Source organism: Alexandromys fortis, unplaced genomic scaffold (genome assembly GCF_014885135.2).
Source record: "Alexandromys fortis isolate MF-2015 unplaced genomic scaffold, M_Fortis_MF-2015_v1.1 scaffold_175, whole genome shotgun sequence".
Taxonomy (NCBI): Eukaryota; Metazoa; Chordata; class Mammalia; order Rodentia; family Cricetidae; genus Alexandromys; species Alexandromys fortis.
In genome coordinates this window covers 488,278-502,908 of record NW_026068065.1, presented here as the reverse complement: position 1 = coordinate 502,908, position 14,631 = coordinate 488,278, and the positions used below count along the sequence as shown (strand labels likewise).

The 14,631-nt window shown below is 44.4% G+C and overlaps 1 long non-coding RNA gene across 3 annotated transcripts in view; it reads left to right on the top strand.

The window, feature by feature from the left end:
• LOC126487634 (uncharacterized) overlaps positions 1 to 14,631 on the top strand; it is a 31,011-nt gene that overhangs the window by 1,615 nt on the left and 14,765 nt on the right. For 2 of the 3 annotated variants that reach the window (XR_007588431.1, XR_007588429.1), the window contains exons 2-3: positions 4,334 to 4,558; positions 12,099 to 12,195. This is a non-coding gene — a long non-coding RNA (uncharacterized lncRNA). The remainder of the gene's footprint in view (positions 1 to 4,333; positions 4,559 to 12,098; positions 12,196 to 14,631) is intronic. The other variant, XR_007588430.1, reaches the window with a different exon arrangement.

Here is a 14,631-nt window from a genome sequence, read left to right as displayed (position 1 = left end):
CCCCCCCCCCCCCCCCGGGATCTTCTGAAATATAGATCGGAGTTGTTCAGAGGAAGGAGAAGGAACCTTGGGTAGAGGAAACAAAGACTTCACAAAGAAGGGAATATAAACCAGTCCTTGAGGAAAAGAGGGGCCTGGAGCTGTCAGCCTCCCCTGATGCCCAGTTGTGGGGAGGTGGCCATAGCCCACTGTGCCACCAAAAGCTAGTGAGCAGCCTGAAGCCAATAGCAGCAGCCCTGCTCAGCGCCGCACTGTAGGAGTTGAGTCTGGCAGACCCCAGCCAAGTTCATTTCCTTCAATAAATCCAGCAGCTTCCCCTTTGATAAATGCTGTCCGGGCTGGAACATGTGGTGCTAACAAAATATGGTTTTAATTTGGGACCTGCTGCACTCGTGGTTAAATACTATGTGCATACAATAGCAGCTTCACAGCCAGCCGAGTTAATACTCCTGGGCTGAAAACGACTAAGCCCAGGGGATTCGGCTATACACATTTTGCGGCTCTGAAAAGCTACCTAATAACCGTCATCAATTTTAATACTCCAGGACGTCTCGTAAGCATGGAAGCTTTTAAAGTTCAGCCATTTTTGCCTTTGCTTCCTGCGCAGAAGCACCACGGACGTTTATTTTCCTGATATTTTATACCCACTTATTGTCGTATGTTGTTTGACATTCAGAAAATAACATGCTGTTCTAATCAACAACTCAGCACCGCATTCAAACCTGATGGTCCATAGCCTCACGAAAAGGCAGGAGGGTTGTGGAGAGGGAAGGCAGAGTTGGGGGAGGAAGCCAGACTCAGAGATTAACAACAGACAGGCTTGTTGTGGGGCGGGTCTCAGTCCTGGGAACAGAAACTCTCTGGTCTTTGTCAGGCTGAGTGTGGTTGCCCAGGGAAAGGAGAAAACCGGCTAAACGAGTTTCGATGTGGCCTTGGCAGTGGACAGCGCTGGTAACTGGACCTCCAGGAGAGCGTGAATAATGAAAGAAGCATACTGCTCCCAGACTGTGGGTCACAAGAACTGCCTGAGGCCATTGACCAGCAAACCCAAGATCCCAGCACCTGGCTAGTAGTGTTACCGGGAAACAAGGCTGAGAAAGAGGTCAGGGGCAGGTGCTCTGGGGGCAGTGGGCAGCAGAGACAGTGAACAGGTTTGCTTCCTTGAGTGGGTTCTCTCCAAAGACCACCTTCTAGAACTGGGAGGGAAGTGAGCTGGGTCGTTCGTTAACCTCCTCCTCAAACAACAACAACAACAACAACAACAAAAAACATGGATCAACAATTAGAGTACTGGAAGTGTATTCCTAAAACGCAAAGGAAGCTGGTGGCATTTGCAAGCTGCATTTAAACACGTGTTTTACAATGTATTTTCAAGGCCAGCACTAGAAGGCTTGCTTAGCATTTCCCAGGTCCCACACAGTACCCAGCATTGCAAAAGAAAAGTATTTCTCTTCTCATTCCTGTGTGCTCATTTTGAGAGAATAGCCTAACATCCCCTGGGAATCTCCCAGTTATTCTTCTTCATCAAGGGAATTTCTAAGGTAAAACTTTTTTAAAGAAATCTTTTTTTTTTTTCTGAGATAGGGTTTCTCTGTAGCTTTGTTGCCTTCCTGGAACTAGCTCTTGTAGACCAGGCTGGCCTTGAACTCCCAGAGATCCACCTGCCTCTGCCTCCCGGGTGCTGGGATTAAAGGCGTGCGCTACCACCGCCCGGCTCTTTCAAGAAATCTTTAAGGTCTGGTATGAACTTTTTCTTTTTGCTGTTGGGGACTGAATCCAGGGCATATTGAGGGGACACCTTTAACCCTTAAGTTTTGGATGCATGTGCATGAGTGTTTATATTTGTATAAACTATTATACTGAAAGGCATTGACAGAGATGCTTTTAATTAATTAATATATTATGCTTTTTTTGTCTATTTTTTGAGACAGGGTTTCTCTGTGTAGTCCTGGCTATCCCAGAACACACTCTGTAGACCAAGCTGGCCTCGAACTTAGAGATCCACCTGCTTCTGCCTCCCCAGTGCTGGAATCAAAGGCATTGAGCCATTATACCCAGCTCTAATTGTCTTTTAAATTCAGGGTCTTGTTCTGGAGCAGTTTGACTGCCCTAGTACTCACCACGTAACTCAGACTAAATCCTGGGGCTACAGGCGTGCACCACCACATCCAGCCACGGACATTCCTGTCTGGTGAAGGGAAGTCTGGTCCAGGGCTATTAAAACTCTTCCGTTTAGTTGAAAGGTCTGGTCCAGGGCTATTAAAACTCTTCCGTTTAGTTGAAAGGTGTTTGGGCACAGCCAAAAAGGACTGAGTGGATAGCAAGGCTCCCAGGGCACTTGACAGAAGTCTCTGGAGTCCTCTATGTTTTCTCTGGAGAGGGAGAGAAAAGTGGTGTCCTCGTCCACCCCAAATGTATTGGTTTGGAGCCTCGGGGACTTCAGGCAGGTGAATGTTAGGGACATTGCTACCTTTGGCACTGGCTTCTCTCCCCATCCCCCGCTTGGATTGCTTCCTAATGGAAGGGACTGAGAGGAGGGTGTATAGTTTAACTCAGAAAGAATTCAGACTTCTAATGGTATAGAGATTGTGTGCCATTAGTTGGGGGGGGGTTCCCACATATTCATCACAGTGATGAAACGCTATAGGGACAAGAGGTCAGTAGGCATTTAATCCAAACCAAATTTAGCAAGTGGAACAAGCCTCTAATTGGAGGCCTGGATTCCACATTAAAAGCCGTTCTCCACCTGATACCTTTTAAAGATACCGCTGCGGTATCTAAATTTCATGGATTTCACTCATTGCAGGTCCCCAAGCATACTAGCCATGAAGCACTGGCCCAGGCCAGCACCTGCTTCCAGCAGCCGGAGCCTTGGGACTGAGTGGGAAAAGTCAGCATTTCTTTTTTTAGGCTCTGGATCGCTCTGATGTGTAAGCATTTAACTCCCTCCTGGTACCTCAGTTCCATCCTCCTCTCGTGTCCCTTTCAGGGAGCTGTTGCAGTTTCTGCATTAATGTACCTCAGCCTTGCTAATAACTAAGAAGCCAAATTTTCATCAGGAAAACACCACCCTTCACCCACAGTTCCCGAGGGTCGGGTGTAACTGAACTCCTCTGAATGTGGGTGGAACATCTGGGCCCTGCCTCGGCCAATTATTTCATCTCATTTCATGGCTGTATGATTCGTCTAGACAGAGCCTATGAGAGACTGTGATGTTTTCTGGAAAGAGGCTCTCCTTGTTTCCAGTTTTGGGCACCTGGGAGGATGTGAGCTTCTATTGTGCCCTTGGGGCCCTAGGAAGCCGGCGCTGATTCTAACAAAGCAGTAGCCAGATCTGAAAACTGGAGATGAAAGCAAAATCTCCGCACCAACTATGCGTAGTGATGCTTGCTTTTCATCCCAGCACTCCCAGGAAAGAAACAACAGACTTGTGAGTTCAAGGCCAGCCTGGCTTACTTAGAGAGTTCCAAGTCAGTCAGGGCTGCACAATGAGGCCTTGTCTCAAAAATAAAAATAAACCCCTTCATGTGTAAAGATAACACAATAAAAATGTGCGTTCTGCTAATACCACCCAAGCCCAGCTCTGCCGGAGAACAGGCACTACCGCTAGTCTGAACCTCGGCCGAGCTACAAATCTTGTTTTTATTTAAAATCATGGCAGGTTTTCTATTGCTTGCAAGAAGACAGACACACCCAACAACTTCCTGTTCTTTTGCATTAACCCACATCCAATAACACTTCCCAGAAAGGATCGTCCACTCTAAATTATGTACCTGATGAAACTCCGACTCGGAAGCTGAAGCTGGCGTGTTATATGAAAGGAATGCTGGCCTATGGGGTAAAGTCATGGTGAGCCTAGGAAGCTGAGTAAACCCTGTCCCCAAATAAGGAGCAAACAGGACTAGAGAGAGCTCAAGGGTTCAGTCACTAGAATGGGGGACAACAAAACAAACAAGAAACGGAACTAAACCGACAGAATAGTTAAAGGAATGAGTCCTCAAGCAAGGTTTTGGCTTCAACTATTCCTTCAATAAATAGTTCCTGGAAAGAGCTGTTCTATTTATTGCAGAGACACGTGAGAGAGCATGGTTGGGAAAAAGATGGGTAACTAGTCCAAGTAAACTTCACATTGTAGTGCCCAATTTTGTTCACTCTTATCAGTTCCAGCTTCTACATGAAGAGGGTTGTTCCCCTTGCTAATTTGTTCATTCTTTCGGTCATTCATTCGGTCATTCATTCATTCATTCGAGTGTGGGCTCTCTTACCAAGGTGTACATGTGAGGTCAGAAAGCAACATGGGGGAAATTTATTCTCTCCTCCTCTCCTCCGGCAGGGATTGAACTCAGGTCATCAGGGTTGGCAGCAGACACCTCACCTGCTGAGCCTTCTCACTGGCCCTCAATTCCGACTAACCCTCCTGCCAAGGACAATGCTACGTTCTGGATGGACAACAGAATAATGACAGCAGAGGATGTTACAAGGTCCTGAAAAAGAACTGCCATAGTTTGGTTCTGCAGACTGCTGGAGGAACACGGGCCCTGCGAAGGGAATGGGTGAAGTAAGCTTCCTGTGATGTAGGCTTCGGCAGCTCTGTTCGCTTCTCAGGGCAGAGAGATGTCATTGAGGGCAACAACTGGCAGTCTGACTGAGCCTAGGAGCCAGAGATTGGAGTTGGAGGAAGGGGAAAATCTCACAAAAAGGAAACATTAGAGGGGAACTCTCCAATTTTCCCCAAAATAACAGCGCCTGCAAGTCTGGATGGGGTCTGGTGTTGGACAGGTGGCACCTAGAGTGTGGCTCACCAGGTCACGGTGGCCCATCACTGTGATGATGGGTGGGGCTAAACAATTAGGCGAATCCTAAATAGAGTCCCTTCCCCCACAAAGCCCCAAACAAAATCTTCCTGGCTGCATTATTCCACACAGTTCTAGGCAATGTAGCCTTTATATGTGATTAAATAAAACACTAACTGTAGCTCCTTAGTCACATTTGACATGTTTCAAATGCTCCTAACCACACACAGAGGGTAGTGCCACATTGTATCGGAAGTTCTATAAGATGCTGGTGTTTCATATGATCAGAATACTCTGTGGCAGCAATCTGACTTCTTTTTCTTTAAATTTATTTATTTATTAAGAGATTTCTGTCTCTTCCCCGCCACCGCCTCCCATTTCCCTCCCCCTCCCCCAAGACTTCTTGCTGAAGTAAAAGTCAGCTTTTCTGAGGAACATCTAAAATGTCTTTAACTTATTACCCTAAAATTTCAGTCTACAAAAATTTTAAAAATTACTAGTTATCTAAAAAAGCAGGAAAATGTAACTCATAGTAGAAAAAAAAAAGTGGCCAATAAACAGACTCCTAGATAGCCCAACCATTAGAATGAACAGACTTAGTGGCTATGTTAAGTATGTTTAAGAAGTTATGGGAAAATACATATAGCATGCAGTAGGTAAATAAAATTTCTCAAGAGATGTGGAAGCTTAAAAAAATATGCCTGGTGCATACGTAGCTCAGTTGAGAGTACTTACTTAGTGTGCATAGGATCTATACCCAGCACCTCATAAACAGGGCATGGTGACACCTGCAGGTAGTCCCAACATTCAGGGAAGTAGAGGGAGGAGGATTAAGGAGTTCATGGTTGTCCTAGTCTGGGAAAAGAGTTGGAAGTCAGTCTGGGCTAAATGAATACCTATCTTATAAAATGAAGAAGGAAGAAATCCTGGGAACTGAAGACTACAATGCCCAAAGTTGTGACACCCAGTGTGATGTCAGGAGCCACGATGAGCACAGCATATGAAATAATCAGTGTGCCCGAAGACAGACCAACAGGTATTATCTAAGGGGAGAGAAAAATATTAAAATAAAAAATCCAGGGCTTCAATAACCTGTGGTTTATCAGTTAGTCTAAGCCATAACCTAGAAAACACTTGACCTGTGACCTTCCCATGTCAGCATCCTAAGTAGTAGAGTGACTACATCCTAAGTAGTAGGGTGACTACAGGCAGGGCTGAAAGTTTCAAATGTAATAACAAACAGCTATCTCAGGAGACTCCACACACATTCCTTCCTTTCTGTTGTTCTCCCCATGATCACTGACTTCCTTCTTTAAGGTTTTGTTTAATATAGGGTCTCACTATGTAGCCCAGACTGGTCTCAAACTCATTCCTTTTCTTCCTAGATGCAGGATCACAGGCATACACTTTCATGTCTGGATAACGAGTATCATTTCAAAGTTGGTTCCCTTCAAATTTCTAGAAGGCTGATGAGCCACAGGCCATGCGTGTGTGTCTCTGTCTTCATACGTGTCAGAAGGAAGAAGCAAGAAGACTCTTGCCCATAGTTAGGAAATACAAGGCCTTCACATTAATCTGATGTAGCTAAGTTAAATTGAGTAAACAAAACAAACAAACAAACAACATGATCTTAGATGCTAGCAAAGTCATTCCAGATCAAGTTTGGGTAGAAAACCTTCAAGTCAGTGTCTCCTAGCTTCTTAAAATTGACCTGTGATGGTGTGGGGTTGTAACTGAGAAGGAAATCTCCTTCAGAACTAGCGAGTTACATCAGTATTTAATGTCACTAAGAGGAAGCTGGCAAACCCATAGAGCCAGTCTTGAAACTGTCTGCATCATCATGGGGCTTTTCTCACTACTGGGTGTTTTTGTAGTTCCTCAAGGGGAGTTGAGATCATCCAGGAAGTAATCTAGATGCAGAAGCAGCTTGTAAGCATTTTAGGATAACATCAAATATGGTGTCAATAGCCAGGCATGCGGTACACATCTATAATTCCAGTGCTTGAGGAAATTGAAAATTCTAAGCCATCTAGCATGAACTACATGGTGAGACCATGTCTTTAAAATTAAATTAATTAAAAACAGGTAGGTAGGTAGATCGATAGGTGATAGATGGAGAGAGAGAGAGAGAGAGAGAGAGAGAGAGAGAGAGAGAGAAAATGTAGGCTCAATGTACCCACGGTCCCACCTAGAACATACCCCAGGGCTCTTACAATAACCACGTTCAAAACAACAATAATGGAAACTGGGAGACAGGACACTGATTTTGACAAGCTGGAAATGGTAGAAGAGTTGTGGTTGAATAGTCCCTAGATGGCAATATCTTCTAACGTAACTAATCTAAACCAACCTGTTTCTGGTAGAGGAACCAGTTCTCTGAGCTTTATTTTCCATGCGCAGTTGAATTTGCATTCTAAATTGGCCAATCTGTTTTGCTGCATCAGTGCGTTTCCTGGAGAACCAGTGAGAAAAGAATAATGGCAGACACTCACTGTCTCTTCAACAACAGAGACCACAGCCCACAGTCAGAGAATTGGCAATCACATTACAATAAGACATAAAAGACTTGGGAAGGAGGTGAAGGAAAAACTGGTCAGTTCAGTTTTACCAGTTACACACCAACCTGTTTCTCTTTTTTTTTTTTTTTACTTTCTTAGACAAGGTTTCATTGTGCTTTCGTTTTCCTTAAGGTTAGCTGCAAAATGTGTTTATCATTGGTGTAACCAAAAGTCTTGGAAGCTAGCTCTGTGGCAATTTTATTAGTAACAGGTATCACTTACCCTGCACATAACCTGGTAACTTTGGAGATGCTCCAGGTGTCAAGTCCATTTCATTGCCCCATGGCTTAGCATGGGTGAACAATGGAATAGATATCCCCAGAAAAATGAAAAGGAGAAAGAATATCACAGAGAATACTGGGTGACTGTAATATTAAGTTCAAGGTCAAATGACCCATGAGACAGACAGGACACCCCCACCCCTGTAATACTTGCTGTAAGCAAGGTTTGGTGTTGGTGGTGGTAGTGGTGGGAGGGTGGAGATGGGGATGGAGAGGTGGGGCTGGAGGTAGAGATGGAGGTGGGGCTGGAGGTGAAGATGGAGGTGGAGGTGGAGATGGAGGTGGAGGTAGAGATGGAGGTGGAGGTAGAGATGGAGGTGGGCTGGAGATGGAGATGGAGGTGGGCTGGAGGTAAAGATGGAGGTGGAGAAGGAGGTGGAGATGGAGGTTGGGATGGTGTTGTTGATGGTGGCAGTGATTGTTTGCCAAAATAAGAAATAAAAAGACAAAGGTAAATATCATGCCAGGTTTAGCAAACATTAGTTTGCAGAGACCCAAGGTCAGTCAGTCCTGTGCATGGAGAAAATACTGCTGGCTAGGCATTGTTCTCTGGGGCCAGACTGTGCAGAGTCACTGAAGGGCATGTAGGCTACCTACCTTTGCAGAGCAGGAACCATGCCTTTGGACATAGACTGTGAGTCAGGAGCTTTTCTAATGGTGTTTCTTTCACAACCCATGACCCACACATTTTAACCATTTTGCTGTCTCTGTGCAGGTTGGGGCCTGGATATCTCACCCTTTGTGATCTTCTCTTCCACTGCCTTTGTTTCTTTGCCTGAATTGGAGCTGTCCTTACCCAGGGGGCATTGCTTTTCTTGCAGCCCTGGTGCTGCACACCAAGATCAGGAAGCAGAGATGCTGTTTCTTGGGTCCTGGTACAGCCCCAGAACATTGCTGTCATATGGCCTCCCCTCTGTATCCCAAGTGTTGTTGTCCATATTCACTAGCCTGGATACTCCCTCTCCTTGCCAGAGGTCTTCTCCTCTTGGCTTTCAGCATTTCCTCACTCCCCACTGGGAGAAGTCCTTGTACCTAAAATTGACCTGGTCACTGTTCTGTCAGTTTTTAATTCTTCAACACCTCCAGCTCCTAGCTCTTGGTTCTGTACTGGACATAATCATCTCTCAAATTGCTAACTCTGACCGCCATTCCTTGCTTGCTTACCTGACCATACTGAGGCCCCTAGTGACCCTTATACAATGTTCTCCTTTGTCCATTAATACACACTGTTTTTGTTTTTTTGAAACCATACTATGATCTATGGTTCATTGTGTCAAATGCTATCTTGCCAGTACCCTAAACTCCCTGCTCCATTTTGTTCTTTTATTATATCCACCATATCTCAGAACTCAACCATATATTTTAAGTCTCCTCCTAGACAGCAAAGTATGCCTGGAGAAACTCCCCAGGCTGGAAGTTCCCCTACATGTCACCACTCCTTGCTGTGGAATAATCCTCTTGTACAGTGTAAAAATTTGACACTTGAATTAGTTTAATAAAATGCTATTGGCCAACGACCAGGCAGGAAGTATCAGCAGGGCAACCAAATTAAGGATGATGGGAAGGAAAAGGGCAGAGTCAGGAGCTGCCAGCCAGACATAGAGGGAGCAAGAGATGAATGTGTCATGCTAATAAAGGTACTGCCACGTGGCAGAGTGAAAATAAAGAATATGGGTTAACTTAAAATGTAAGGGCTAGTTAGTAATAAGCCTGTGCTATTGGCCAAGTATTTATAACTTGTATTAAGCCTTTGTGTAATTATTTGGGACCAGGCAGTAGGGGCAAAATCATCTATTTACAAATGCTGCCTCTTAAACAACATCTACTCTAGGGAATCCCATTGTTCTTCCCTTATCTCTCATTCTTTGGACCCTCAAAGTCCATTTCAAATGTTTGGTGCTTCTCTGAATTTTGGACTCAGATCTCATTGTTTTCTTTGCAAATGCCTTTTCCCCACAAAGAGAAAAATAGAAGCCCCTGGGCAGTCATTACTTTCATTCCTGTTACCTGAACCATGAGCCACTCTACATGTGTACCCATCCTTTGATTTTACTTTCTGATAAAAAAGAGAAAAGATTCTCTTCCTTTGTAGGACCAGTCTCTTTCCTGAGCCATGGATCCTGTGGTGGTTTGAATAAGAATGGCCCCCACAGATCATAGATATAAATGCTTAGTCACCAGGGAGTGGCACAAGTTGAGAAGGATCAGGGGGTGTGGCCTTAAAAGAAGAAGTGTGTCTCCAGCAGTGGGCTTTGAAGTTTTTTTCCCCCTGAGACAGGGTTTCTCTGTAGCTTTGGTGTCTGTCCTAGAACTCACTTTGTAGACCAGGCTGGTCTCAGACTCACAGAGATCTGCCTGCCTCTGCCTCCTGAGTGCTGGGATTAAAGACATGTGCCACTACGGCCCAGTAGGCTTTGAAGTTTTAAATGCCCATGCCAGTCTTTTTTTTTTCTCTCTTTCTTTCTGTCTGTAGATCAGAATGTACCTCTCAGCTACTTCTCCAGCACCACTGGTGCCTGCCATCATGCTTCCTGTGCTATACTCCCTGCCATGATGATAATGGACCCCTGAAACTGTAAGCAGGCCCCCAATTAAATTCCTTTAAATTAAGTTTAATTTATTTTCAATTAAATCTCTTTTGTAAGAGTTATCTTGGCTATTGTGTCTCGTCACAGCAATAGAGCAAAGACTAAGACAGTAATTGGTCTTTCTTTGGGCTGCTAGCTCCAAAATAATGACATGAAGACTTTTTTATTAATTATGAAACTTTGGCCTTAGCTTAGGATTATTCAAAACTGTCTCTTAAAACTTAAATTAATCTGTTTATGTTAATTTACGTCTGTCACATGTCTTGTTAGCTCTCCTCAGTACTGTCTATCTGACTTCCTCCTTTTCTGATTTGCAAATCTCATGCCTCAGGTTCTTTCCCAGAGTTCCTAGCTCTCCCCAGAAGTTCTGTAGATCCTCTCCTACCTAACTATTGGTTGTTCAACTCTTTGTTAAGCCAATCAGAATGTGCCTTAGGGAGATGAGGATAAACAGAGACACATCTTCACACAGTATACAAAAAGATTATCCCAGCAGTATATTATTAATTATCCTTTCCCCTCTTTCACCTGTCCATCTTCAGTGAGTTCTTTCCATCAGGCTGCAAGTGTGCGCTAACACTTGGGTTCTGGAAAACAAGCACAATCCCACTCCTGGAGGCCAACTTTGATTTTGAGCTTTCTCTCTCCTCCTCTTCACTCTAAAGTGCCACAGTTTGCCCTTAGTTAACCGCTCCTCCAGTTGACCTTGTCCCTTACTCTTTGATTAACAGTGTCTTTCTCTAAGTACCAAGTGACCTCCAGGATCCTGAATCTCATGGAAGGCAGTCCTTGGTCTATTTTAGGATTCCTTAGCAGACTCCAGCAATGTTAACTATCTCTTTTGGGTGGGTGGGTGGTGATAATGGGGGGAAGCTGCTTTGTGTGTGTGTGTGTGTGTGTGTGTGTGTGTGTGTGTGTGTATGTACAGCAGGTTTGTGTGAGTGTTAAAGGTTAAACTTGGATATCATTTCTTAGTAGCTCTCCATACTTTTAAAAATTTTAGATTTATTTATTTAGATTTATTTTTTTTGTGTATGAATGTTTGAATGTTTTGATTGCATATATGTCTATGAACAATGTGTATGTGCTTGGTGCCTTGCAGAGCCAAATGAGGGCTCTGGAGTTAAAGACAAGTTGTAGGTGGTTATCTAGGTGCTGGAATAGACAGGCCGGGTCTTCTAAAAGAGCATCCAGTGCTCTTAACCACTGAGGCATCTCTCAAAACATCTTCTTGTTGAGACAGGATATCTCACTGGGAACTGGTTCCTTAGTTAGAGTATGCTAGTCTGGCAGGCCGCTGAGCCCCAGATAGTCAGTCGGTCTGTACCTCCCAGCTCTGGGCTTACAATGCCAACCGCATAGAGATCAAACTCGGCTCCTCCTGCAAGTACTTTTTAAACTAAGTCCTCTCCCCAACCTTAAAACTATCACCCCCTCTGGGGTTTCTCTCGCCTTCCTGTTTTTCTCTGTTGTTAGCTTTTCCTAGTTGACATACATTTATTTATTTACTTATTTTTAGACCAAGATTGCCTCAAACTCACTATGCAGCTAAGAACTCCTGCTTCTCCTGCTTCTGCCTCCCAAATGCTGGGATTACAGATGTGCACTCCCAGATGTGCACTCCCACATTCCAGGTCTGGCCTTTAAATTTTAGAAGCCCTCAGACTTAGCCTGTTCTCACACCATTTTCTCTTCTCAAGTCCTCATTCCTATGCTGAGAGCCCCTAAGTACACACAACAGCCCAGTCTCTAATCCTCTGAGTCACTTAAAGACCTGCTTTACAGGATCACACTGTACTTAGTTTGTTCAGAGCTAGGCCCATGGCTTTTCTTACCGTGCTAAAGAGTTTTGTATTTTTTGTTTGTTTTCTCTTCCAGGTCCATTCTTTACCCAAGAGGCTAACTTGGTTACTGTATTCACTGGCTTCTGTCTGAGTTTGTTCACTGAGGATCTCTGGAACATATGGACAGTGAGGTCAAGATATTTATCTGTTTAGCTTGCCCTCTTTGAGCTTGCCACAAACTGTCTGAGTCCCTGAGCTAAAGTCACTGCTTCCCTTTGTGGGAACTTCTCTGCACACCGTCCACTTGACGTCTGTTAGTAATTCTATTATTTATTTATTTATTTTTGGTTTTTCAAGACAGAGTTTCTCTGTTGCTTTGGAGCCTGTCCTGGAACTAGCTCTTGTAGACCAGGCTGGCCTCAAACTCACAGAGATTCACCTGCCTCTTCCTCCCGAGTGTCACCACTGCCCAGTTTGGATTAGTAATTCTTAAGTACTATTAGCGCCTAGTTCTTGCTTTCTCTCTTTCCCTTTCTTTCTTCTTCCTCTTCCCCTTTCTCCCTCCACCCCACTGTAAATAGTTCACTCTTTAATTACTCCAGTTCGAGCATAGTGCTGCTTGTTTCTTGCTATATCCTAGTCAGGTAACTGACATTGGAAGTTGCATCAGGAAACATATCCTCAAAATGGAATCTGGGGCTGGTTGATTGTGTTTGCCAAGCTCAAGCATAACCTTGTGGAAAACAGGGATGTTTGAAACATGGGAAAATGACATAGATCTGAACTCAGTGGTTTCTCACTTTAAAGAACTCTATTGATTGTCACTGTGCGGGGTGCAGAGTAAACAGGGATAAGACATTGGGGGAGCAAAGGCTGTGACACTTGATTGCTCTGTCAAAGGTCATGGGGTCACCTAGTTTCTTTTTAAATAGATATTGTGTGGTGGAGACTGTGCCTGCTCATTTTGTTTCCTGGCTGCCCAGACCCAAATAATCGTACAGAAACTATATTAATTACAACACTGTTTGACCGATGGCTCAAGTGTATTTCTACCCAGCTCTTATATCTCAAATTAACCCATTTCTATTAATTAATGTATTACCACGAGGCTTGCCCTACTTGTAAGGTTCTGGCATCTTTCTCCTTTGGCAGCTACATGGTGGCTGCCTGACTCAGCCTTCTTTCTCCCTGCATTCAGTTTAGTTTTCCTGCCTAGCTTTATTCTGCCCCACCATAGGCCAAAGCTTCCTTATTAACTAATGGTAATAAAGCACATTCACAGCCTACAGAGAGGAAGCCTACATCAGTGTGGAGTCCAGAATCCATGGTAACCTTGACAGTTTTCCAACAATCTGCAGTTGTTACTGTTTTTACATTTAAACATAACAATGTGTATGTGCAGCGGAGTTTAGGAACTACAGCTATGAATGAAGCAAATGTTCACAGGTTTCATCATGCCCCAGGGATCTGGTTAAGGAGCAGGTTCCCATTTAGCAATTCTTGAGCAGCACCCGATGGCCTAGTGATACCAAAGTACTGCTTGTCTGTAAACCACAGTAACGCTGAAGGAGTAGAAGGAGCACGAACAGAAAGTGAAGCTGCAAGAGAGTCATTCTCAGGACAATGAATCTGTAAGAGTCATTCTCAGGACAGTGAAGCTGTAAGAGTCATTCTCAGAACAGTGAAGCTATAACACAGTCATTCTCAGAATAGTGAAGCTGCAAGAGAGTCATTCTCAGAACTGTCAAGCTGTACCGCAGTCATTCTCAGGACAGTGAAGCTGCAAGAGAGTCATTCTCAGGACAGTGAAGCTGTAAAAGTCATTCTCAGGACAGTGACACTGTAAGAGTCATTCTCAGGACAGTGAAGCTGCAAGGGAGCTGTTCATAGCCTGTTGAGTTGCCACAACCTTCTGGTCAGTGGGACCTAAAGAGGTCTTCACCAAGGCAGAGAAAATGGATTGGTAAGAGGAGTACCAGATCCCAGAGTTGCTCTGAGGTGACTCTCCTGTCACCAGAGGAGATAGTGGTCTTACTGCCAAAGAATTGGCTTTGTTGATTTCAATAGGACCACCGGAGACATGGAAAATACAATATACAGACTTACTTGTCATGCAAAGAAGTGGATGCAAGGATTTGTGGCAACAGCTCACTGATTACCATGTTCCTAGAGATGAACTGAGCTAACAGCTTATTAAAGTGTTTCATGCACACAGGGAGAGAAACTTCAGTTCCAATTAAATTCCCTAGAGGGAAAAATGTGGCCCTTTATCCAGTTTCCAGACCTATCCAGTTCACAGACTCAGAACTGTAAGGAGAGCACCTGTAATGTCCCAAGGTTGGATGGATCAGTGACCATTTCTCAGGGTGACTAGAGGCTGGGGATAGGGGAACAACCAGAAATGCTGTTTGGGGTTTACCTTAAGAGTAACGGTGGTGACATTCAGATGATATTAGAGTCTTGATTGGCTTCATCTAACAGGGCAGGGGTTCCATGAGACCTGAAACTCATTGGATTAACTTTCCAAGGTATGGCATGAAGAGACTGGCGGGGTCCCCACATTGCTTCCCTAAAAACTGTTGTGGTAAGAAGAGCCAAGCAGAAGGCCCTGACACTTGCCATCCCTG